The following is a 26764-nucleotide window of genomic DNA, read 5'->3' as shown; positions in this document are numbered from 1 at the left end:
ATAGTCTCACTGAGCCTCAGCTTTCTGATCTGTAAAATAGACCAATAACACCTGTTGCCAGACTGCTATTATTGCTTTTCTTCTAGTGAAACCGAACAACTGATCCCATTTAACCTGGTTTTGGAAGCTCCCACCTCTAAAAAAATCTGTATTTCTATCTTGAATTCTATTCTAGAACCTGGCCTCTGCCCTGTTGATATGGATGCCTTCTCAATGACTATAATCTCCTCTGACACCAGGCCAATGGGATTCGGCTATTGGCTAACAGATTTTCCTAATCTTATCTCTCCATGCACATGTACCTTTGCGTGCTGCCACTTCTGGATTTCCTGTATCTGGGCTTCTGCCGCTTGACCAGTGGCTTGGTCGAGAACTTCTTTTTGGATATCACTGACACCTGTCGCCCGTAAGCACACATACTGTGCACCAAGTTCCATCAGCCTGACTAGATTTCCTCCTATCACCTCCAATTGTGCTATCACTCAAGTTCTACCTCAGCCCTAAGGAATGTATTGTGTTTATTCATTCAATCAGTGTTTACTGAGCATTTACCAAACCCAAGCGCTTTGTCTCTGCACACAGAAAATGTATACAGTACAGTGGAGGAAGACAAACAACCAAAGGTATAATAAGTACAGTGACAGGGACAATTCTAGGCCTTGACTTTCTCTATATCCTCTTTTCTCATCAAAGATTAACACTTTTATATTGGATTAGGTCAGAAGATAGGATCATTGTTAAAGACAAATTATTATTATTATTATTATTTTACTTTGGAGATGGGGTCTCACCTTGTTCCCCAGGCTGGCCTCAAACTCCTATGCCCAAGCGATCCTCCCATTTCAGCGTCCTGAGTAGCTGGGATTATAGGTGCAACTGGCTTTTTTTTTTTTTTTTTTTTTTTTTTTTTGAGATGGAGTCTCGCTCTGTTACCCAAGCTGGAGTGCTGCAGTGGTGCAATCTCAGCTCATTGCAACCTCTGCCTCCTGGGTTCACGTGATTCTCCCACCTCAGCCTCCCGAGTAGCTGGTATTACAGGCACCCACCAGCATGCCCAGATAATTTTTGTATTTTTAGTAGAGACAGGGTTTCACCACGTTGGCCAGGCTGGTCTTAAACTCCTGATCTCAAGCAATCCACCCACCTTGGCCTTCCAAAGTGCTGGGATTAAAAGCGTGAGCCACCGTGTCTGGCCTTGCTGTATTACTTTCAAAATGGCAAAACCCTCAATTACTTTTGCATTAACCTAATGTGTTGGATACCTGTGTTTTGCTCTATATGATCACTGATTATTAATTTTTTTGACAATTTTTCAAAACTCATTTTCTACTCTTTAGTCTACAGCAAGCACCCTGTCAAGTCTATGTTGGGATTATCTTTGTGTATCTAAAGTGAACTCCATGCTTTTCCTTAGGAACAATTTAATTTGCTGTGTGGAGAAAGTGTCCTCTGGCTCTCTAAGAGTTAACTGATCTGGCTCTATCTGATCTATCTGTGAATTTCTATAAATACTTTACAGGTATGTGAACAAACCAGTGTCAGATAGTAAAGGAATTTGGTAGCCATTCCAGCAATCTACTTTACGTGGCAATCGGTGAGGATGTTATCTTAGCTGCCTTTTTTTTTTTTGACAGGGTCTCGCTCTGTCACCCTAGCTGAAGTGCAGTGGTGTAATTTCAGCTCACTGCAGCCTCGACCTCCTGGGCTCAAGCAATCCTCCCACTTCAGCCTTCCTAGTAGCTGGGACTACAGGTGTGCACCACCACACTTGGCTAATTTTTGTATTTTTTGTAGAGATGGGGTGTCACTATTTTGTCCAGGTTGCTCTTTTTCTTTTTCCTTCTTCTTCTTTTTTTTTTTTTTCTTTTAGAGACAGAGTCTCACTCTGTCACCCAGACTGGAGTGCAGTGGCATAATCTCGGCTCACTACAACCTCTGCCTCCCGGGTTCAAGCGATTCTCCTGCTTCAGCGTCCCAAGTAGCTGGGATTACAGCCACGTACAACCATGCCTGGCTAATTTTTGTTATTTTTAGTAGAGATGGGGTTTCACCATGTTGTCCAGGCTGCTCTCAAACTCCTGACCTCAGGTGATCCACCCACCTGAGTGGATGGATCCCAAAATGCTGGGATTACAGGCATGAGCCACTGCACCCGGCTCCAGGCCGGTCTTGAACTCCCAAGCTCAAGCAATCCTCCTGCCTCGGCCTCTCAAAGTGCTGGAATTATAGGCGTGAACCACGGTGTTCAGCCTTAGCTGTCTTTTTACTACCATCCCCAGCCTCTGCTTATCAGTTGTGAGTTTCCTCTGTGCCTTTCTAATTCTCTTTCTCTGTGTTTTCTTCCAGCTCCTTTATGTTACCCACCAGAGGGATGAAAGCGATTGATTCTACCAGAAGCTATTGAAAAATGTATATGGCTTTTAGTAGTCGTGATGATGATGATGATGATGATGATGACAATTGTTTTGGCATTTTCAGATTTCAGAAGCAAATTGCTGCCTCCTGGGCACTCTACTCATGGCCAGTTAACTTTAAAGTGGTCCTGTTTGCTTTGTGGTGGTCGGGGGTGGCTTAGCAAAAATTACAAAGGAATAAAAAGCTAAATTTAGCAAGTCTATCTCTACTATGTTGTGTCTAATCTTCTTGTGCTGGTTTCCTAGAGTGCCCTCTGCTGGGCCCAACCAGGTCTTCTGACTCCCATGAAACCCATGCCTCAACTGTCATCAGAAACTTACTATTTTATGTCACATGCCATCAGAATCCTAGCGTTTGCTTTCCAGATTGACAATGAACCCAGGTAAACTAATCCATGTTAATGTGTGAATGTATTTTATCGTATAAATGGGAAAAAACCCAACGCCCCTCTCAGTCATTTAAGTGTACATTTCCACAATGACCTTATGGATGTACGACTTCTACTTAGTATCTAACTCTGGTGACTAATGCTGAGAATGGAAGCCAGGAATCTGGGGAAGGCTATGCTCTGGGAAATCAAAGGGGAATATATTTTCCAACAGACAGAACCTTGTGGCTCCCCTCAAATTACACTGTGTGGGCAGCTGTCTACTCAAGCTATCTGTATGGCCAAGCCCCATGGAGGTAATTTTCACCCTGTCAGCCAGAAAAGAATGAACATCATTGTTTACTTTTAAGTTTTTATGAAGAATGCCTTGAGCTCTTTAGATTGTGTTATCTAAGTCTTAATAGTAAGGAAGTATGTGCCATTGTTTTGGGGATTAATTTATCCATAAAGATAGGTATAGGTTGTACAGTCATTGGCTTGACCTCTGCTGCCCTGTGTACTTTCTTGTCTACTGAAATCAGTTGGGCAATTCTTGTCTGTAAGCACGTTTCCCAAGAACTGGTTAGAGCCAGTCTTCATAGGAGGAACCTATTATGAAACCAGCTCCGAGGATATTTACTTTGCTCAAGATCTACTGAATGCTATGCTTACTTGAAAATGAAATTGCTTTCTTTTAGCTCTGACCCAGCCCCTTGAAAACCAGCGACCCTTGGGATTCAGTTAGAATGAGACAGAAAGGGGAAATGATATGCCGGACCTGATTGACATTTTTCTGTCAATCAGGCTCAGTGACAAGCTTTTCTTATTGTTTAAACTAGTATTTGCATAGTTGTTGAATGTGTGTGTTTCAAGAAGATCAGCTAAACTGATAACATATTATCAAGTAAATAAGGCACCCAAGATTGGGAACTTGGAGGACATAGCACACATTTTTTGAAGGCCCACCTTTTTTCTTAAAATGTAATGTGAAATTTGTATCTTTCTATTTAACATATCCAGGTCTTATTTAAGACAAAGATAACTCACATAGTTGCTTTCCAGTTAAGTTATTTAATCATCCAAATCCTCAGTTAAATAAATGCTCCAGTGAGAAACATTGTCTTATGGCTCCTGATCTAAAATTATGCCTCCCCGGGAATGTATGTATCTAAATTTGAGAAGCACAAGCTCGGAGAAATAGTGAAGGAGAGAATCCAGTCAGAGAAAAATGAGTGTGTACTGATGGTCAATCTGTAGATAAGGAGGACTAGTGTAAGTTTTGTTGTAGATGACTTTCATAGGAGAGTGGCAGTGGCATTTGATGTTGAGACCTAGTACATAGTTGTACTGAGATGAAGATGTTAGGATTATCTAGATAGAGCCAGAAATGAAAAGAAAATAACCTCAGAATATGGAATCATCAGGATGGCTGTGAAAAAGGCAGAAATGTGATAAACACTAATTCAGACTTCTTGGGCTCCTTACACACTTATAGAAATTGTGGATGCACAAAGTAAATGGTAAGGCATGTAAATAAAGAAGAAAATTCTGCATATTACTTTTGGCATAATAGCAACTTCTTTCTACTTTGTGAAATTCAAAAATAAATATCCTTTTAATCTAGAGAGTGCTATATACTTTTCCTAACTAGTGTCTTACATTTATTATCTATAATAAATATTATCTGTAATATTATCTACAATAAATATCTAAAATAGTTATTTATAAAATAATATATAATCTGTAATTATACAATATATAATTATTTATAGGATACTTATTATATTTAATAAATATTATCTATTAATATCATAATATCTATAATTATTACTTCAAAAGTTTATTTAAAACTAAGAGTAAGTTTTCCAATGCAGTCTTCTTCTTAGCACTGAGATTTTCAAACCAGTCCCCAGAGTGTATTTAACACACAAGGCCTCTGGAAGAGGTCTGAAGTAAGGGGCTTAAGTATCTACATTTTTAGTAAACACACTTTGATGCAAGTGACCTGGACAACACCGTTAGAAACAGTATTGTAAGAGGTTGAAGACTCTTGGGATAAGGGCTGGAGACTAAGGACACCACTTGAGAGCCTGGGACAGGGTTGCACAGGGTTGTAGAACTACATGAAGTTGCTTGTTTAGTCCATAATTCCCCTCTCTGCTACTTGGTATCTCTCCCAACTCCCCAACAAAAGTAGATACCTTGGCAGTTAGATGGAACCAACTAACCAGATCTCATGGAACCATGGTAGACACGTGACCTAGGCCAGGCCAACTAAATATTTCAACTTAAGAGTTTGGACCTGGGACAGGAATACCAGTTAACTACTGGTTGTTTGAAATGAAGAGATTCCCCGGAGCTACAGGAAGCCAGGCCTCTCTTGTGAATGGACCGGCAGAGAACAGCACACATAGAGGAAGAAGGAAAAACACACAGGGAGAAGAGATGAGGAACCATGGGTTGGAGATGGGGAGGGAGAGGGAGAAGGAGTAGAGGAGGGAGGGAGAAATAGAGAAAAGCAGCAAGAAAGCCAGAGGGAAAGAATTTTCCCTAGAGCTTATCAATTTGCTGCTGTAGATGCTAGTTCCTCCTGTGGTCTGAGTGTGTTTTCTATAAGATATTTTTGTATCTGTCCAGTAAACTCTTCTGTCTCGCTCAAGCTAATTTAAATGTGTTCTTGGGTGAGAGGACAACCAGGAATTAAGGAGAAGCACAGCTATAATGAGCTGTGTCTTATTCTTGTGACTGCTTCCTCCCTCCAATCTTTCTCCATTCTCTCTTCCCCTTTCTACCCGGATTTCCTCAACCAAGATTGTTAGGGGAATGAAAAAATGATTTTTCTTCTCTCCAAATCCTTGATCCTTTTCCTTTTTTGTGTTTAACTCCTTCCTCTTCTTCGTTGCAAAGAGGAAGAGAGCCTCCTTTCCTTTTGTTATTTTTAAATTATTATTATTAATTAGTCAATTTTAAAAATTAGAGATGAGATCTGTTGACTAGGCTGATCTCAAACTCCTGGCCTCAAGTGATCCTCCCATCTCGGCCTCCCAGAATCCTAGGATTACAGGCATGAGCCACTGTGCCTGGCCCCTCCTTTCCTTTTCCCATCCTTGCTTCTCTCTAAGTGTTATTCATCTCTACCCTGAATAAGAATGAGTGGCTGCGATGTGGAGGGAAGAGGAGGGAATTTCCAGGACCACTTGGCCACATGTAAGAAAGAGATTGCTCATATTAAAATGTAACACAGGGAGTATATTTGTTTAAAATAGCCCATTTAACAAATGCCCAGTGAACTTAACCTTATGTAATGTTTCATGTGATGGAACACTTCTCTGGTTGGATCAGTTTCAGTTGTGCTAATTGGGCCTTTTGTTTTGAGAGAGAGAGAGTTTCACTCTGTTCACCCAGGCTGGAGTGCAGTGGCTTGATCTCTGCTCACCCCATCACCACTTCCTGGGTTCAAGCCATTCTTGTGCCTCAGCCTCCCAAATAGCTGGGATTACAGGGGTGCACCACCACGCCTGGTTGATTTTTGTATTTTTAGTAAGGATGGAGTTTTGCCATGTTGGTCAGGCTGGTCTCAAACTCCTAGCCTCAAGTGATCTACCCATTTTAACCTCCCAAAGTGCTGGGATGACAGATGTGAGCCTCCACACCCGGCCCTAACTGGGCCTTTAAAAATTAGATGCTCTTTATTGAGCTGAAAGAAAAGAATTTCAGGTGAGGAATAAAGGTCTAGATCTGTGATCAACTTGAAATATAATAGTCATCATACAAAAGTTACATCCTTATATCATAAAAATATTTTATGTTGAAAGGGCTAAGCCAAAAATGCCCCAATTTAGACTTGGATGATTTTGATGATTTATTATTATTATTATTTGAGACAAAGTCTCGCTCTATCGCCCAGGCTCCCAGACTGGAGGGCAATGGTGTGATCTCTGCTCACTACCCCTCCGCCCCCCGGGTTCAAGCGATTCTCCTGCCTCAGCTTCCTGAGTGGCTGGGATTACAGGCACCTGCCACCACACCTGGCTAATTTTTGTATTTTCAGTAGAGATGGCGTTTCACCATGTTGGCCAGGCTGGTCTCAAACTCCTAACCTTGTGATCTGCCCACCTCGGCCTCCCAAAGTGCTGGGATTAAAGGCGAGAGCCACTGCACCTAGCTGGCGTGGCTTATTTTTATGAAGACGTGGATTGAGTTGTCATAAATCACCAGATCAAGGCAGACAACATATTTGCCTTAAATGAACCTGTAGTGAGTTTTCCTTCTTGCATTTGTATGAAGTTGGGAGAGATGTAGCTTAACGTGTATGGACGGACAGAAGAAAACTTTGATTCTCGTTCAGCTCTGCTGCTCACTTGGCTAGCTACCGGAATTTCAATAAATCACAATTTCTCTGGGTCTAAATTTTCTTACTTTTATAAAACATGAAATACTTTCTTCAAACAAAGCTACAATATGTACATTAGATGAAAGGAGAGTGCCCTGATTGGGTTGGTCTGAAGGTGGGCCAACTGGCCAGAATTTCTTTCCTTCCAATCTCCTCCCCATTGTCTCACTACTCTACCCACTCACCCCACCTGCCTCTACCCTTCTGGACTTGAATGAACTCTCAGGGCTTTCCTGAGCACCCCTGTCAATCCTTAGACTGAACAATTCCCACAATTGTTTCAAGCTCATTAATTTGATGCTTCTATGAAGTTTTTGAGGAAAACTCTAAAGAAAATGAGAAAATACATCGTTTGCTCCAATTAATGTCTTTGAAGGCTCTCTGATGACTATATTTATGATTCAAGGGAAAGATAATGTGAGAGATCAGATGACTATTGAAGCCACCATTTTAATTGCTAGAAATCACTTTGCATATGTGTTTGTTAAAGCAAGAAGATCCCTCATGTCCCACATGTCTGTATTTGCATTTTGATGGAACTTCAGGGAAAAGGAATGTGCTCATAATGAACAGTTGAAATTGACTTTTCAGTCAAAGCAAAGTACTGTAACTGGGGTTACAAATATGCCTCTTCTTCTAAGAGCTATCAGTTACGAAAGTAAATTCTTAGTATTACTGTTGTTTCACATGGGGCCCGTGCCTCGGATGCCATGGCTGCCTTCCATCCCATCCTTCCTCTTCAGTCAGAATGCTGCCCTTTGGCAGAAAAAAGTCTAATTTGGATGACAAGATTCTTTTTAAGCTTTACCGCAAAGTAAGGACAAACAGGGAGGCTAACACATCTGAGCTTCATAAACCCCCTCTCTGTAGGTGGAGTTCTGTCCCTTAAAAATTCACATGCTGGAGTCCTCATCCATAGCATTTCAGAATGTGACCTTATTTGGAAATAGGGTTGTTGCAGATGTAATTGGCTAAGATGAGGACCTACTGGAGTAGAGTAGGCCTGGATCCAATATGACTGATGTCTTTATAACGGGGGAAATTTGCATACAGATATGCACATAGGGGGAATGCCATATGAACATGAAGGCAGAGATTGGGGTGATATTGCAGAAGCCAAGGAACACCAAAGATTGCCAGAAAACCGTCAGAAGCTAGGGGAGAGGCATGGGACAGATTCTCCCTCACAGCCCTCAGAAGGAACCAATCTGGCTGACACCTTGATCTTGGACTTCCAGCCTCTGGAACTGTGGGACAATGAATTTCTCCTACTTAAGCCACCTACTTTGTGGGACTTTGTTACAGTAGCCCTAGAAAACAAATACAACTACCATCATTATTAAATTTCCGGAGGGGTGTGTTTTAATATGTTCTCACACTACTATAAAGATACTACTCCCAGACTGGGTAATTTACAAACAAAAGAGGTTTAATTGACTCACAGTTCTGCATGGCTGGGGAGGCCTCAGGAAACTTACAATCATGGCAGAAGGTGAAGGGGAAGCAAGGCATATCTTACACGGTGGCAGGAGGAGACAGAGCAAAGGGAAGTGCCACACTTTTAAACCATCAGATCTCATGAGAACTCACCATCATGAGAATAGCAAAGAAGAAATCCACCCCCATGATCCAGTCGTCTCCCACCAGATCCCTCCTCCAACATGTGGGGATTACAATTCGAAATGAAATTTGAGGAGGACACAGAGCCAAACCACATCAGGGTGATTTTTCCGTGTCAGTCACTTGAATAAGGACTTTTGCTATGGTAGTACGTGCCACCAATTACAACTTGTTTTATATTTCTTCCTTTAAAAACCTATTTTTAGTTCATTGGGTGTAGAAAAAAGAGAAGACTTTTTTTTTTTTTTTTAAGTGGATTTGGGGAGTCTAAGTGCTCTTTAAAAGCTACTGAAAGTGCTGAATTAAAATATAAGATCTATTGCTTTTCATTCACTCATTTGTTCAATAAATATGGGTCAGGTCCATGACAGGTATTGGCGATAGACAGAGAAAAAGCAGAGCCTAGCTCCAGCAGAGACTAGATGTCTGTATATCATAGTATTTCCTCTTCTTCCTAGGTGCACAGCTTAACTACTTTTTCCAGTCTCTCTTATAATTGGGTGTGGCCATGTGACTTATGGGCAGTGATCATGTGAGGCACTAGCAGGCTTGGCCCATAAAGCTTCTTTTTCAAAGTGAACATGTATTGAAACTGGCTGAGCCACAGGATGGAATTTAGGACCCTGACTCATGCTTGGAGTAGAGCCACCTGACAATTAGGAACATCTGTTTGGACTTTCTATGGGAAAGAAAGAAACCTCCATTATATTAAGCTACTCAGATGTAGGAGTTTGTCTCCTGCAATAAGTAGCATTACCCTAATTAACATGCCATGCTCAAAATCAAATAGGAAAATAGATTTTTAAAAAACCACCATACAGTACAGTGCTTTGAAAGTGATCAAGCACGCTCTGGTCCCTGTACAGAGGACAGCTTGAGGAGTCAGAGACAGAGGAAATGACATTTGAAGTGAATTCTGAAGATTAGGTAAGTGTCAGGCAAGGTAAGCAGGGAGGAGTATTCAAGACAGAGAGAAATGTGTGTACAAAGGCTCCCCAGGCAAGAAAGAGCAATTTTAAAAGATTAAAAGAAGTTTAGGAGGGGGTTCAATGTGGACATGGTGTGAGTGAGTCAGCATTGAGGAGAAGGGTGAGATATTGAGTCTAGAGAGGTAAAGAGGAACTGAATAATGAAGGATGAACAGACAGCTGACTGGATGGGAAGTGGGCATTCTGGGCAGAAAAAAACTGAACGTCCGAAGCCCAGAGTTATTACAGAGCATAGTTATCTCTAACACAAATTAGCATAGATGGAGTAATGTAGGAGTGGAAAATCAGACCCTTTTTTTTCCTATCTTGATTCTGAAGACAGCAAAGTGCTATTCTGGAGTTTTCAGCAGGGGAGTAATGGAACATATTTTTACTTCAGAAATATTCCTCTGGTGAAAAATCATGCGGAATACAGATTAGGGTTTATGTAGTCTCTTAACATAGCAGTGTTTGTTTTTTTCTACCAAAAATGTTTTGTGATGTTTTCCAAGGAATTCTATTTTATCATTGCTAAGAGATAAAACTCTCATTGTGTATGGATCAGGATGTGCTCTATTAGGAAAGATTGGAAGTGAGGGGACATGTTCAGAGCTACCAGTATCATCCAGAACATTGATGATGATAGCCTGAGCAAGGGCAGAGTCAGAGGAAAGAGAGAAGAGGAGATGAATTCACAAACAGACTAAGCAATTTAAAGAGGGGGCTTAGGTGGGAACAAACATCAGAGCTTACTTCAGTTCTTTATTTTATGTGAGTCGGGAGATGATGTTGCTACTCACCCAAGAAGGGCCCAAGACATAGGAAGAAGAAAAATTTGCAGAAGAAAGAAAAGGTTGCTAGCTGAACAGGGTGGTGTACGCCTATGGTCCCAGCTGCTCTGGAGGCTGGGGCGGGAGGATTGCTTGAGCCCCGGAGTTTAAAGGCTGCCATGAGCTATGATCATGCCACTGCACTCTAGCCTGGGTGAAGACAGAGCAAGACCCTGTCTCTACAAAAAAGAGATAAAAGTTTCGTTTTTGGAATGCTGATTCTGAGGTAACTGAGGCTCATCTGAGTGGAAATGTTGAGCTTTCATTCGGAAAAAATGAAATGCTCAGACTCTCACAGATCAAAAAAGGGAAGGATAAATTGTGGAGTGCTATCAGTTTACAGCAGTCCCAGTAGAAGCCTGAATGAAAGCAAAAGAGATTAGCCTAGGTAAAAGGAGCGCTAAGTAAGGAAGCTTAGAGGCCTCTTACATTTCGGCACCCAATTAAATAAAAGGAGAGACAAAAGTAGGAAGAAAACAGCACCAAAGCAAGGCTTGGCATCCAGAACAGCACAGTCTTAGCAGGCACCTGAAACCCTGCCATGGAGCATTTTTTGTTTGTTTGTTTTGAGATGGAGTCTCACTCTGTCACCCAGGCTGGAGTGCAGTGGTGTGATCTTGGCTCACCGCAACCTCTGCCTCCCGGGTTCAAACGATTCTCCTGCCTCAGCTTCCCAGGTAGCTAGGGTTACAGGTGTGCGCCACCATACCCAGCTAATTTTTGTATTTTTAGTAGAGATAGAGTTTCACCATTTTGGCCAGGCTGGCCTCAAACTCCTGACCTCAGGTGATCCACCCAGCTTGGCCTCCCAGAATGTTGGGATTACAGGTGTGAGCCAATGTGCCCGGCCCAGAAGAGGCTTCTATACTTATTCCTATAGAAGTCCTTGGAGACCTTTTAGAAAAGTCTAGTAGAAGAGTGGGAGTGGAGGCCAGATTATGGTGAATGAGAAGAAGGCACAGATGTGGAAATGTCTTCTTTCAAGAAATTTTCCAAAATGGCTAGAGATAGCAAAAAATGCAGGATGGAGGAAAGATTCTCTTGAGAAGAAACATTTGCAATTGTCCACCAAGATTAGGGGGAAGACATTGAAGATGGAAAAGCCTGGGGATAATGGTGGGGCAAACTCTTTAATGAGCTGTGAGGGACACAGGAGGACCCTTTTTCCATTGCTCAGAAACATTTTGGCAGCTTATACTACTTTGGTTCTGAAATGCACCCATTTCTAAGCCAGGGTCCCATGGAGGAAGTATCTTCTGTGCTAATCATTTTGTGAGAGGAGAAATACCAGCAAGAGAGATGTAGATGCAAGAAATGCATTGCAAATTGATTTACTGAATATACCCCACTCAACTGAAAATAAACACAATTTCAAAAATTATTAAGGGAGCTTAATTTGGGAAAATTAATGTTAAAATGATTGTTTTTGAGGCCACATTTTTTTTTGATTCTATGAAAATCACCAAAGATATGTATCTGAAGTATAAACCAACTGTATTTTTATTTATTTCTTTGTTTTGTAGATTAATGGTGATGAAAACATGCCACTTCTTATTTTCTTTAAAAGAATTGGGTTATTATGAGAAAATATCTGTGGAAAAGTCCTGTAGAAATATTAGTTAATTTAGATTTCTACAGTTCTAAAAAACGTAATGGTATAGTAGTCTTAATTGACCCCAAACAATCTCATTTCTACAGATAACATATAGTCATGCACTGCATCATGACATCTTGGTCAACAATGGAGCACATAAACTTCCGTAAGATTCTAATGGAGCTGAAACAATACTCTCACCTAGTGCCATGCCATCATAGCCGTCATAATGTCATAGCACACTGCATTCATTACTCATGTGTTTGTAGTGATGCTTGTGTAAACAAACCTGTGCGGCCAGTCATATAAAAGTATAGCACATACGATTTTGTACAGTACATAATACTTGATAATGGTAATGAATGATTATGCTACTGGTTGATGTATTTACTATAATGTATGTTGAATCATAATTTTACAGTGTAATCTTACTTACAAAAAATAGTCTACAAAACAGCCTCAGGTAGGTCCTTCAGATGGTACATGCACATCTTGTTTTATTGCACTTTGGTTTATTATGCTTTGAAGATAATGCATTTTTTCCAGATTGAAGATTTGTATCAACCCTGCACTGATCAAGTCTATTGGTGCCATTTTTTCAATAGCATGTGTTCACTTTATGTCTCTGCTACATTTTGGCGATTCTTGCAATATTTCAAACTTTTTCATTATTATTATAATATTCTTTATTTTTGATGTTAATGTCATAATTGTTCTGGGTGCCACAAACTGCATCCACAGAAGACAGCAAACAGCTGATAAATGTTGTATGTGTTCTGATTGCTCCACTCACTGGCTGTTCCCCTTTCTCTCTTCCTCTCCTCAGGCCTCCCTATTCCCTGAGACACAATAATATTAAAATTAGGCCAATTAGTAACCCTACAGTGGCTTCCAAATGTTCAAGGGAAGGGAAGTGTCTCATATCTCTTACTCTAAATCAAAGCTATAGATGATTAAGCTTAGTGAGGAAGGCATGTCAGAAGCTGAGATGGTCCAAAAGCTGGGTGGTATAAGCCAAACAAACTGTGAATACAAAGGAAAATTCCTTGCAGGAAATTAAAAGTGCTACTCCAGTGAACATGAATGAAAAGAAAATGAAACAGCCCTGTTGCCGATATTAAGAAAGCTTTAGTGGTCCAGATAAAAGATCAGACCAGCCACAATAGTCCCTTAAACCAAAGCCTCATCTAGAGCCAAGATGTAACTCTCTTCTATTTACGAAGCTGAGAGAGGTGAAGAAGCTGCAGAAGAAAAGTGTGAAGCTAGCAGAAGTTGATTCATGAAGTTTAAGGAAAGTAGCCATCTCCAGAATATAAAAGTGCAAGGTGAAGCAGCAAGTGCTGCTGAAGAAGCTGTAGCAAATTATCCAGAAGATCTAGCTAAGATAATTGATAAAGGTGGCTACACTCAACAATAGATTTTCCGTTTAGATGAAATAGCTTTCTATTGGAAGAAGGTGCCATCCAGGGCTTTCATGGTTAGAGAGAAGTCAATGCCTAGTTTAAAATCTTCAGTGGACAAGCGGAGTCTCTTGTTAGTGTAGCTGGTGACTTTAAGTTGAAACCAATGCTCATTTACCATTCTGAAAATCCTAGGGCCCTTAAGAATTATACGGAACTGGCCGGGCGCGGTGGCTCAAGCCTGTAATCCCAGCACTTTGGGAGGCCGAGGCGGGCGGATCACAAGGTCAGGAGATCGAGACCACAGTGAAACCCCGTCTCTACTAAAAATACAAAAAATTAGCCGGGCGCGGTGGCGGGCGCCTGTAGTCCCAGCTACTCAGGAGGCTGAGGCAGGAGAATGGCGGGAACCCGGGAGGCGGAGCTTGCAGTGAGCCGAGATCGCGCCACTGCACTCCAGCCTGGGCAACAGCGTGAGACTCCGTCTCAAAAAAAAAAAAAAAAAAGAATTATACGGAACTTACTCTGCCTGTGATCTATAAATGAAACAAGAAAGCATGGATGATAGCAAATATGTTTGCAGCATGGTTTACTGAATATTTTAGGCCCAGTATTGAGACCTATTGCTCAGAAAAAAAGATTCCTTTCAAAATATTACTGTTCATTGAAAATGCACCTGTTCACCCAAGAGCTCTTCTGAAGATATACAAGGCGATTAACGTTCTTTTCTTGCCTGGTAACACAACATCCACCCTGCAGCTCATGGATCAAGGAGTAATTTTGAATTTCAAGTATTATTAGCTAAGAAATGCATTCCATAAGGCTATAGCTGCCATAGATAGTAATTCCTCTAAAGGATCAGGGCAATGTCAATTGAAACCTTCTAGAAAGTATTCACCATTCTAGATGCTATTAAGAACATTTGTAATTCATGAGAAGAGGTCAAAATATCAACATTAACAGGAGTTTGGAAGAAGTTGATTCTAACCTTCATGGATGACTTCGAGGGGTTCAAGACTTCAATGGAGGAAATAATTGCATATGTGATGAAAACAGGATGAGAACTAGAATACCTGAAGACGTCACTGAATTGCTGCAATCTCATGATAAAACTTGAACACCTGAGGAGTTACTTCTTGTTGATGAGCAAAGAAAGTGGGTTTCTTGAAATGGAATCTACTCCTGACTGTGAACATTGCTGAAATCACAATGAAGGATATTATGTAAATTTAGTTGACAAAGCAATAGCTTTGAGAGGATTGAGTCAAGTTGTGAAAGAAGTCCTACTGTGGGTAAAATGCTGTCAAACAGCATTACATGCTACAGACAACTCTTTTGTGAAAGGAAGAGTCAATTGATACAGCAAACCCTATTGTCTTATTTTAGGAAACTGTCACAGCCACCTCAACCTTCAGCAACCACCACCCTGACCAGTGAGCAGCAATCAACATTGAGGCAAGACCTTTCAGCAAAAAGATTATAATTCTCTGAAGACTCAGATGATCATTAGCATTTTTAGAAACAATGTATTTTTGAATTAAGGTACGTACTTTTTTTTAGACAATGTAATTGCACACTTAATAGACTACAGTATAGTGTGAAGACAACTTTCATATGCACTGGGAAACCAAAAACAGTGTGTGACGCACTTTATTTTGATATTGGCACTGTGGTATATCTGAAGTGTGCCTGGATTCCAGAAGAAGACACTGTTGTCATAGGACATGACAGCTCCATGTGTATTACTGCCCCTAAAGACATTCCAATGTCTTCATTGGACAAGATGTGGAGGTAGCGGACAGTGGTATCTGACTCTGTGTACGTCTAGACCAATGTGTGTGTTTGTGTCTTCATTTTTAACAAAAAAGTTTAAAAAGTACAAAAAAAAGAGAAATTACCAGAAAGTGGCTACAAATGGGGATATAAAGAAAAAAATTTTTAAGCTAAATGTTCTCATTTTAAGCTAAATGTTATTACAAAAGAGTCAAAAAGTTTAAAAAATGAAAGTTTGTGAAGTAAAAAAGTTACAGTAAGCTAATTTATTATTAAAGAAAAAAATTTTTAAATAACTTTAGTGTGGCATAAGTATATAGTGGTTATAATCTGCAATAGTGTACAGTAATGTCCTAGGCCTTCACATTCACTCACCACTGACTCAATGACTCACCCAAGAGCAACTTCCAGGCCTACAAGCTCCATTCATGGTGAATGCCCTATATAGGTATTGCTTTTTTTTTTTTTTTTTTTAATCTTTTATTCCACGTTTCATTATACATTTTCTATGTTTATACATGTTTAGATACACAAATACCATTGTGTTACAATTGCCTATAGCAGCGGCCCCCAATCTTTTTGGCACCAGGGACCCTTTTGTGGAAGACAATTTTTCCACTGATGAGGGCAACGGGGGAGGGCTGGGATGGGGAGGACAGTTTCGGGATGGAACTGTTCTATCTCAGATCATTAGGCTTTAGATTCTCCTAAGGAGCTCACACCTAGATCCCTCATGTGCACACTTCACAACTGCATTCGCACTGCTATGAGAATCTGATGCGGCAGCTGATCTGACAGGAGGCAGAACTCAGGCAGGAATGCTTCCTGGTCCCTCGTTCATCTCCTGCTGTGTGGCCTGGTTCCTAACAGACCACAAACTCTACCGGTCCACAACCCAGGGACTGGGGACCCCTGGCCTACAGTATTCAACACAACATGATGTACGGGTTTCTAACCTGGGAGCAACAGAATATATTATACCATACAGCTTAGGTGTGTAATAGGCTATATCATCTAGGTCTAAGTACACTCTATGATGTTCACACAATGATGAAATCACCTAATGAAGCATTTCTCTGAATGTATCCCTGTCATAAAGCCATACGTGACTGTATTTCACTAGGTAAACAACAAAAATCAACCAGCAAAGTTAAGTGACTTTCAAGAAAGCTTCTTTTGAAATTCTCAGTGGGGACTGCTGATATTTGAGCCTTATAAGAGAAGTATGATGTGGTCAAACAAGCTCTGTCCTTCAAGATGAAATGTTGACTGCACTGAGTATTTAAAACATAAACATAAAAAAAGGACACAGTGATCTGAAGAGATTAAGCATCTTTGTGGATTGGCTTTTTATGTTTTTATACAATTTTTTGTTTGTTTGTTTGTTTTTGGAGATGGAGATTTGCTCCTGTTGCCCAAGTTGAAGTGCAATGGTGTGATGTCGGCTCACTGCAAACTCTACCTCCTGGGTTCAAGTGATACTCCTGCCTCAGCCTCCTGAGTAGCTGGGATTACAGGCACATGCCACCAGGCCTGGCTAATTTTGTATTTTTAGTAGAGACGGGGTTTCATCATGTTGGCTAGGCTGGTCTCGAACTCCTGACTTCAGGAGTGATCCACCCACCTCGGCCTCCCAAAGTACTGGGATTACAGGCATGAGCTACCATGCCTGGCCTATATAAATATTTGTTATATGAGTGATCATTTACCTTTCAGCCTGCTTTTATTTATTTTATCACAGTATAAACCCAACTATAGTTCACTGGCTGCCACAGAGTTCACTTAAACTTTGATCTTTAAACAATGTATATGCCCAATCTCACCTCTTTATTACCTACTTAGTTTCTATTTATTCTTACACTGCCTGTAGTCTGTGTTTTTATTTTCTCAGAGGGCAAGGCAACATCTGTGTCTTAAGCAATTTGACACATATTATAGAGCCTTAATAAACACCTTGCAATCAATTTTATTTGCTCTGTTAGAAAAGTTAACATTTACTCCTCAGTTAAATAATGATTCTAATGATTATTATAACATGAAATTAGAACGGTCTCTAGGACATCTCTTTCATTTTCTATGTTCGGGGACAATCTATTCTTGAATTAAAAATGAGCTCATACTGACACATATTTCTGATACAGGGCTTTTCTACACTTTTCTACACTTTTTATGTACTTTACTTTTTTTTTTTTTAAACGGAACTTTATGTATTCCAAAATCTTGCTCACATCTCCAAGGAAAATGCTGGACTTGTGTTGGAGTAATAATTAGTGTAATTCACCATTTCCAATCCATATAGCATGTTATAGTTATATTTATCTTACAGTGTTTGTGTTTCTTCTGATTTATTGTTAATGTTATGCTCTTTTTGAGTTAAAGTCATGTGCTGTCTGTATATTTTTATCTTTGAGAAGTTGCATTATGAAGTAAGGCTGTTTGGTGGGAGGATAGGCTCTTGATTTTGAGAAGAACTGTAAGCCACTCTGAGGCCTGAAAGCCAAATGGGAAGACAGTGAGTCCTGTTCATCAGCTTTGAAAGTGTTTGTGCCCAGCATAAATTGATCCAAACAGAAACAGCTTCTTCCGAATCACTTAGCTATTTACTGTTTTTGTTTGCGTTTGTTTTGTTTGGGGCTATGCTTTTGATTACTCACTTGGACCCGAGTTTGAAATACGAAATACTTATTGTCTGGACTAGTTTCAATTTTTTTTTTTAAACTGTGGTAAAATGTATGTAATAGAAAACCATTTCAGTCCTTCCAAATGTACAGTTCTGTGACATTAAGTCCACGTACACTCACATCTTTGTACAACCATCACCATCCTTCATCTCCAGAACTTTTTCATCTTTCCTAACTGAAACTCCACAACCATTAAACAGTAACTCCCCATTTTCCCCTCCCTCTAGCCCCTGACAACCACTGTTACTGTTTTCTGTTTCTATGAATTTCACTATTCTGGGTATCTCATATAAGCGAAATCATAGTAATTGTCCTTTTGCGATGGACTTATTTCACTTGGTGCATCTTCAGAGTTCGTCCGTGTTGTTGCATAAGTCAGAATTTCCATACTTTTTAAGGTTGAATACTATTCCATGGTATGTATAGACCATATTTTGTTTATTCGTTCACCTGTCCATGAATACTTGGGGTGCTTCCACCTTTTGCCTACTGTGAATATACCTTTACTTTAAAAGTTACAATGTATCCTGTATTTCAAAGATTTGTACATTTTGTACGTTTGAAACACTTTAATGGCCCTAAAATCACGATGCTTTAAAACCATTGGAGTATCATATTTTAAAAATTAAGGCATAATTTACATACAATAGTTCAATGAACTTTGATACATGAATATTTTCATGTAACTCACACCTTAATCAAGATACAGAAACAGATACTAGAGACAAAATATTTTCATCACCTTAGAAAGTTTCTCCTGCCTGGCACCCACACACGGGCCGCCTACACAGAAGCCACCATGGTTAGGCTTCCTATCAGCATAGATTAATTTGTCTAGTTTTGCACGTCACTTAAATGGAATTACACAGTGTTTACTTTTGTGTCTGGATTATTTCATTCCATATATTTTTGAGATCTTTCCATCTTGTGTGCATCACTAGTTTATTATTTTTAATGCTGGATACTATTCCACTGTATGGTTATACCATGATTTATTCTTCCAGTCTACTGTTGATAGCCTGTTAGGCTGTTTCTATTTTTTAGCTATTATTAATGAAGTTGTCACGCATATTCCTTTTTTTTTTTTTTTTTTTTTTGAGACGGAGTCTCGCTCTGTCGCCCAGGCGGGAATGCAATGGCGCAATCTTGGCTCACTGCAAGCTCCGCCCCATGGGTTCACGCTATTCTCCTGCCTCAGCCTCCCGAGTAGCTGGGACTACAGGGCCCACCACCATGCCAGGCTAATTTTTTGTAGAGACAGGGTTTCACCATGTTGGCCAGGCTGGTCTTGAATTCCTGACCTCAAGTGATCCACCCACCTCGGCCTCCAAAAATTCTGGGATTACAGGCTTGAGCCACACTGCGCCTGGCCGCCACAAGTATTCTTTTACAAGTATTTCTATGGATGCATGTTTTCATTTATCCTGAGTAACTACCTAGGAGTGAAATTGCTGGGTAATGAATTAGATATATATTTAATTTTATAAGAAAGTGCCAAAGAGTTTTCCAAAGTGATTGTGCCATTCACTCCCTCACCAACAATGTTGAAGAGTTCCTGTTGCTTTTTACCTTTGCTGAATCAAGTATTATCCATATTGAACTTAGTAGTTATGTTTTTTAATGTGTGTGAAGTGTTGCAATCATTTGCTCACTTGAAATTGGGTTATTGTCTTTTTATTATTGATTTGCAGTTCTTTAAATATTCTAAATATAAGTCCTGTGCCATCATATAGCAGATATTTTTCCAAATCTGTGACTTGTCTTTTCATCTATTTAATGGTATCTCTTAATGAGCTGAGATATTTAATTTTGATGAAGTCCAATCCACCGTATTTGCTTTCTTTTATGCTTAAGCTCTCCCTCTATTTTCTGAAAGAGGTTATTCAAGACTGGTTTTATTTCTTCCTTAAATATTTGATGTGATTCACCAGCACAGCCACATGAACATGATATTTTGTTTTTAGGAATGTTTCATTACAAATGCAATTCCTTCAACAGAGGTAAAGTTATTCAAATTTTCTATTTGTCCTTGAGTCAATTTTGATACAGTGTGTGTTTCAAAGAATTTGTTAACTTCATATAGATCCTTTACCTTATTGGCATAAAATTATTCACGATGTCTTCCCATTATCATTTAATTTTTATAGCTCTGTAGTGATATTCCCTGTCTTGCTCCTGATATTAGTAGTTTAATTTCCCCCTTCTTCCTCTCCTGTTTTCTTTTTTTGATCAGTTTTATTGGGAGTTAATCATGTTTACACTTTTTTTTCAAGGAACTAACTTTTGAGTTTGTTGATTTTTAAGATTTATTTTTTATTTTATTGATTTTTAGTCCTTGTTTCCTTAGTTCTACTTACTTTGAGCTTAATTTTTAATAGTCTTTATATCTTAGCAGTTTTTTTCTTTTTGTACTATAAAAATATGAATGCATTTCTGTAATCCCAGCACTTTGGGAGGCCGAGGCAGGTGGATCACGAGGTCACGAGATCGAGACCATACTAACACAGTGAAACCCCGTCTCTACTAAAAATACAAAAAATTAGCCGGGTGTGGTGGCGGGCGCCTGTAGTCCCAGCTACTCGGGAGGCTGAGGCAGGAGAATGGCGTGAAACCGGGAGGTGGAGCTTGCCCTGAGCCGAGATCACACCACTGCACTCCAGCCTGGGTAACAGAGCTAGACTCCATCTCCAAAAAAATTAAAAAAATAAAAAATAAAAACCATGAAAGTTTTTAGATTTGATGAAACATTGCTACTTTTTGCAACTGCAGTTGACCCTTGAATAAGATGGGGGTTAGGGCCACTGACCACCTATACAGTCAAAAAACCTAGTGTATGACGTTTGACTCCCCATGAGCCACAAATTTTACTAATAGCCTATTGTTGAACAGAAGCCTTACCAATAACATGAACAATTGATTAGCACACATTTTGTACACGTATGTATTATATTCTGTATTATTACAATAAATTAAGCTGCAGAAAAGAAAATGTTATTAAGAAAATCATAACAAAAAGAAAATATACTTGCTGTTCATTAAGTGGAAGTGGAGCATCATAAAGGTCTTCATCCTTGTTGTCTTCACACTGGGTAGGTTGAGGAGGAAGAGGAATAGGAGAGCTTAGTCTTGCCGTTTCAGGGGTGGCAGAGACTGAAGAAAATCCATGTATAAGTGGATTCATGCATTACAAGTCTATGCTGTGCAAGGGTCAACTGTACTAATTTTACAGAGATATTCCTGAAAAATATCACATCCTTATGGTTCAAAGACATGGGACAATTTCTCTAAAATTCAAAAGAATCTTAGAAAGCGATTTTCAATTTAAGAAAAGAGGCAAAGTAAATAAATAAGTAGGTAATACACAAAGAAGAAATATAGATAACCAATATAAGGAAAGATACGAATCAAATTTTTAACATAACATTTTCTTTTACAACTTAGATTTTCAAAATGAAAAAAAGGTCATCAAAACCTAGTGTTGGTAATTATGAGGGGAAATACATATTCTCATATTAGTGTATTTTGGGTGTATTATTATTATTTTCTTTTTCCAGAGCAGGGTCTTATTCTGTCACCCAGGATAGAGTGCAGTGGCATGAGCATAGCTCACTGCAGCCTTGACATCCCAATTTCAGGTGATCCTCCCACCTCAGCCTCCTCAGTAGCAGAATCACAGGTGTACCACCTTGTCTGGCTAATTTTTAAAGTTTTTGTAGAGATAGGGTCCCATTATGTTGTCCAGGCTAGTCTCAAACTTCTGGGCTCAAGCCATGCTACCACCTTGGCCTCCAAAGCAAGTGCACACCTCCACACCCGGCTAACTTTTAAAAATTCTTTTGTAGAGACAGGCTTTCCCTATGTTGCCCAGGCTGGTATTGAACTCCTGGGCTCAAGTGATTCTCCCACTTTGGCCTCCCATGTTGGGATTATAAGCGTGAGCCACTGCGCCTGGCCTCAGGTGTATTTTTTTAAAAGCATGTATTCATCTGTAAAATGAAATTCCCTGGATTATTAATTATTAATCCATTAATACTTAATTATTGAGCCTCTTAATGAGTACATATTTCAGAATTTGCATTAGGATAACTGAAGAGGGTGAATAAATGTAGTTGTGAGGATGTCTTTTTTTTTTTTAATCTTTACTGTTTAAGTTCAGGGATACATGTGCAGAATGTGGAGGTTTGTTACATAGGTAAAAGTGTGCCATGGTAGTTTGCTGCACAGATCATCCCATCACTTCCGTATTAAGCCCAGCATCCATTAGCAATTCAATGGGATTGCTGGGTTAAATGGTATTTCTGCCACTAGAACTTTGAGGAATCACCACACTGTCTTCCACAGTGGTTAAACTAATTTACACTCTCACCAACAGTGTAAAAGTGTTTTCTCTGTAACCTTGCCAGCATCTGTTGTTTTTGCCTTTTTTTTTTAAGAGATGGAGCTTCACTGATCACCCATTGTACGCTCGAGTGCAATGATGCGATCTTAGCTCACTGCACCCTCTGGCCCTGGGTTCAAGTGATTCTCCTGCCTCAGCCTCCGAAGTAGCTGTGATTACAGGTGTAGGCCACCATGCTCAGCTAATTTTTGTATTATTAGAGACAGGGTTTCACCATGTTGGTCAGGCTGGTCTCGAACTCTTGACCTCAGGTGATCTGCCCAGCTTGGCCTCCCAAAGTGCTGGGATTACAGTTGTGAGCCACTGCACACAGCCAGTTTTTTGACTTTTTAGTAATAGTCATTCTGACTGGTGTGAGATGGTATCTCATTGTGGTTTTGATTTGCATTTCTCTAATGATCAGTGATGTTGAGCTTTTTTCATAAGTTTGTTGGCCACGTGTATGTCTTCTTTTGAGAAGTGTCTGTTCACGTCCTTTGCCCACTTTTTAATGGGGTTGTTTGTATTTTTTTTTTGTAAATTTGTTTAAGTTCCTTGTAGACTCTGGATGTTAGACCTTTGTCAGATGGGTAGATTGCAAAAATTTTCTCGCAAGCTGTAGGGTGTCTGCTCACTCTCATGACAGTTTCTTTTGCTTTGCAGGAGCTCTTTAATTTAATTAGATACCATTTGTTAATTTTGGCTTTCATTGCAATTGCTTTTGGCATCTTCATAATGAAATCTTTGCCCATGCCTATGTCCTGAATGATATTGCCTAGATTTTCTTCTAGGGTTTTTATAGTTTTGGGTTTTACATTTAAGACTTTAATCCATTTTGAGTAAATTTTTGTATAAGGTGTAAGGAAGGGGTCCAGTTTAAGTTTTGTACATATGGCTGGCCAGTTCTCTCAGCACCATTTATTAAACAGGGAATCCTTTCCACATTGCTGTTTTCATCAGGTTTGTTGAAGATGAGATGGTTGTAGGTATGTGGCCTTATTTCTGAGTTCTCTATTCTGTTCCATTGGTCTATGTGTCTGTTCTTGTACCAATACCATGCTGTTTTGGTTACTGTAGCCTTGTAGTATAGTTTGAAGTCAGGTAGCATGATGCTTTCAGCTTTGTTCTTTTTGCTTAGGATTGTCTTGGATATTCGGGCTCTTTTTTCATTCCATATGAATTTTAAAGTAGTTTTTTCTAATTCTGTGAAAAATGTCAATGGTAGTTTAATGGGAATAGCATTGAATCTATAAATTATTTTGGGCAGTATGGCCATTTTCATGATATTGATTCTTCCTGTCCATAAGCATGGGATGTTTTTCCATTTGTTTGTATCCTCTCTGATTTATTTAAGGAGTGGTTTATATTTCTCCTTGAAGAGGTCCTTCACTTCTCCTGTTAGCTGTATTCCTAGGTATTTTATTGTTTTTGTAGCAATTGTGAACAGCAGTTAATTCATGATTCAGCTCTCTGCTTGCCTGTTGGTGTATAGGAGTGCTAGCAATTTTTTGCACATTGATTTTGAATCCTGGGGCTTGACTGAAGTTGCTTATCAGCTTAAGAAGCATTTAGGCTGAGACGATGAGGTTTTCTACATATAGGATAATGTCATCCTCAAACAAAAATAATTTGACTTCCTTTCTTTTTATTTGAATATCCTTTATTTCTTTCTCTTGCCTGATTGCTCTGTCCAGAACTTCCAATACTATGTTAAATAGGAGTGGTGAGAGAGGGCAAGGGATGTCTTTTTTAAAAACAGCTTTATTGAGATATAGTTCACATGCCATACAGTTTACCCATATCAAGTATATAGTTCAGTGGTTTGTAGTATATTCACAGATATGTGCAACCATCACCATAGTCAGTTTTAGAACATTTCACCACCTCAAAAAGAAACCCTGCACATGTTAGCTATCACTCTTCTCCCCTGTGACCCCCAGTCAGTGTTGTTTTTAGGGGTCAAAAATGAGGAGTGATTTATGTGCTTATTAGTTGAGGTCTGGCTAAATAATTAGAAAACATCTAAACAATGGAATATTTTGATGTAGATATAAAATATCTACTTTTGATGTAGATATAAAATAAAGATTTGGAGGTATTTTTGCAATCTACTTTTGAGTGGAGAAGTGGGTGATAGATTAAGAGAGCACAAATAGCATCATCACATTTACGTGAACTGCATTCTTATACAATGCAAGTAAATGCACAGATAGATCACAGAAGGAATGTTTAATAAAATGCTTATGACAAGATAGTGATAATTCAAGTATTATTTATTTATTTTGGGGTACTTTGTGTATACACATTTAAAAACAATAAAACAGTTTAGAAAGAAAAACAAGCTTGCTATTTTAAATAAGAATGAATATTAACTAAGTGGAGGTGAACTTTTACATGCCAGGAGGCACTGGATTTAATATTTTGAGTCCCAGTAGTTGCAGGCTTCCACTATTCTGGGTAGGGCTAGATCAGAGATAAAGGAGTGCTCCACTGTGGAATATCTGCATGCCCCTACCTCTTTATCTATCACCCATACAGCAAAATGCCTATGCAATCCTTTTAGGAATTCCCAGCTGCTTATAGCCATGGTTCTCAAATTTACGGATGGTCTGTCAGAATAACCTGGAAGCTTGTTAAAAATACTAATGTTTGGACCCCACCCTGGAGATTTCGATGTAATATTTTTAAACTGTTATGTACTGCAGTCTTCAACTCACTTGTAGAATAATATCAAAATTTCTCAATCAGGGAATAAAGACCCTCACAAATATTACTCCAAGTTATCCATCCAATTATAATTCTCAATATCTTCAGGGAAGATATTCTCCCTACTTTCTTCCAAATTTAGGATGTTTATTCTCCCCACTGTGCTTTAGTTCAGCGAAATAATACTGCATAGACTACTGTCTCACTCTTTCTCTGGAGAAACTTTTGCCTGCATGAGTTTGCGAGTGCCACCACACAGCACGGTATCACAGGCTGGGCGTCGTAAACAACAGGAATTTATTTTCTCACAGCTCTGAAGACTAAAAGTTTGTGGTATCAGTAGGGTTGGTTTCTTTTCCTTTCTTTCTTTTTTTTTGAAACAGGGTCCCACTCTATTGCCCATGCTGGAGTGCAGTGGTGTGATCTCTGCTTACCGCAGTCTTTGCCTCTTGGCCTCAAGCAATCCTCCCACCTCAGCCTCCTGAGTAGCTGGGACAATAGGCGCAAGCCACCATGGCCGGCTAATTTTGTTTTGTATTTTTGGTAGAGATCGGGTTTTGCCAGTTACCCAGTCTGGTCTTGAACTCCTGGGCTCAAGTGATCCACCCACCTCAGCCTCCCAAAGTGCTGTGATTACAGGAGTGAGTCACCAGGCCCGGCCTCTTTGGCTTGTTGATGGCCATCTTCTCCCTGTGTTTTTGCATGATCTTCCCTTTGTGTGCGTTTATGTCCTGATTTCCTCCTCTTATTAGGATGCTAGTCATGTCAATTAGAGCTCACCCTAATGACCTCATTTTAACTAACTACCCCTTTACATTCCCTATCTCCAAATTCAGTGACAGTCTGAGATACCAAAGGTTAGAGCTTCAACAGATGAATTTGGGGGAGGAGAGCACAATTCAGCCCATCACACCTGACCTCCAGGGCCCCCTACACCTGAAGAATTTTTACGTACGTCCAACCCACACTGGTCTTCCCATATTCTGCATTTCTTTATGAGAACCATTGTTATTTAACTGCTTTATCTGGAAATGCTCCATGCCTCTCAGGTCACCTCCTTGATATGATTTGTACTTTTCTGGTGTTTACCCCACTTTTCAGCTCACTGCTTTGTACATATAGTCAGTAATGCATAATGCATTTAACTAAGCATTTAATGGAGCTTTCTCTCCCATTAATACAAACTTTGAGAATACTACTTCTTGGACATCGTAAAGATGGTTGCTACCAGGACTTCAAAATCATGCATCAGATTGGCCAAACCACAAGGTACAGTGTCTGAATACCAATTCAGTGAGGCAGTCAGAAGACAGTCTATATTCAGGATTATCAGTGCCGGCAGCAACAACACACAGACTCCTGAAGCCTCGGTGGTTTCCTACAACAAAGATATCTACATTTCTTCCTCACATTCTGGTCTGATACAGATCTGACAGCTCCCACCATTTTGTAGTTATAGTTGGGCCAGTTGTCTCCAAGTGGGAAGGCAGGGGAAGGTTTGGAGGATGGGGTGTCTTGAGAGGCCAGAGCTGGAAATGACTCTGCTCCTTCTGTTCTTATCCTATTTGCAGAACTAGTCATATGGCCCAGATCTCACCCTCAGGGAGACTGGGGAATGTGGAGGGCACATGGATATTTG

General features: G+C 39.8%; 1 long non-coding RNA gene across 1 annotated transcript; it reads left to right on the top strand.

Annotated features, from left to right (window-relative positions):
• Positions 1–974: 974 nt before the first annotated feature.
• Positions 975–2624, top strand: LOC135971122 (uncharacterized). The gene is made up of 2 exons (XR_010587202.1): positions 975–1752; positions 2347–2624. It is a non-coding gene; the product is annotated as an uncharacterized lncRNA (long non-coding RNA).
• Positions 2625–26764: the final 24140 nt, after the last annotated feature.

The sequence above is a fragment of the Macaca fascicularis genome, chromosome 6 (genome assembly GCF_037993035.2).
Source record: "Macaca fascicularis isolate 582-1 chromosome 6, T2T-MFA8v1.1".
Classification (NCBI taxonomy): Eukaryota; Metazoa; Chordata; class Mammalia; order Primates; family Cercopithecidae; genus Macaca; species Macaca fascicularis.
Note: the sequence above shows the minus strand (reverse complement) of the source record. Positions and strands in the feature narration are given on the sequence as shown.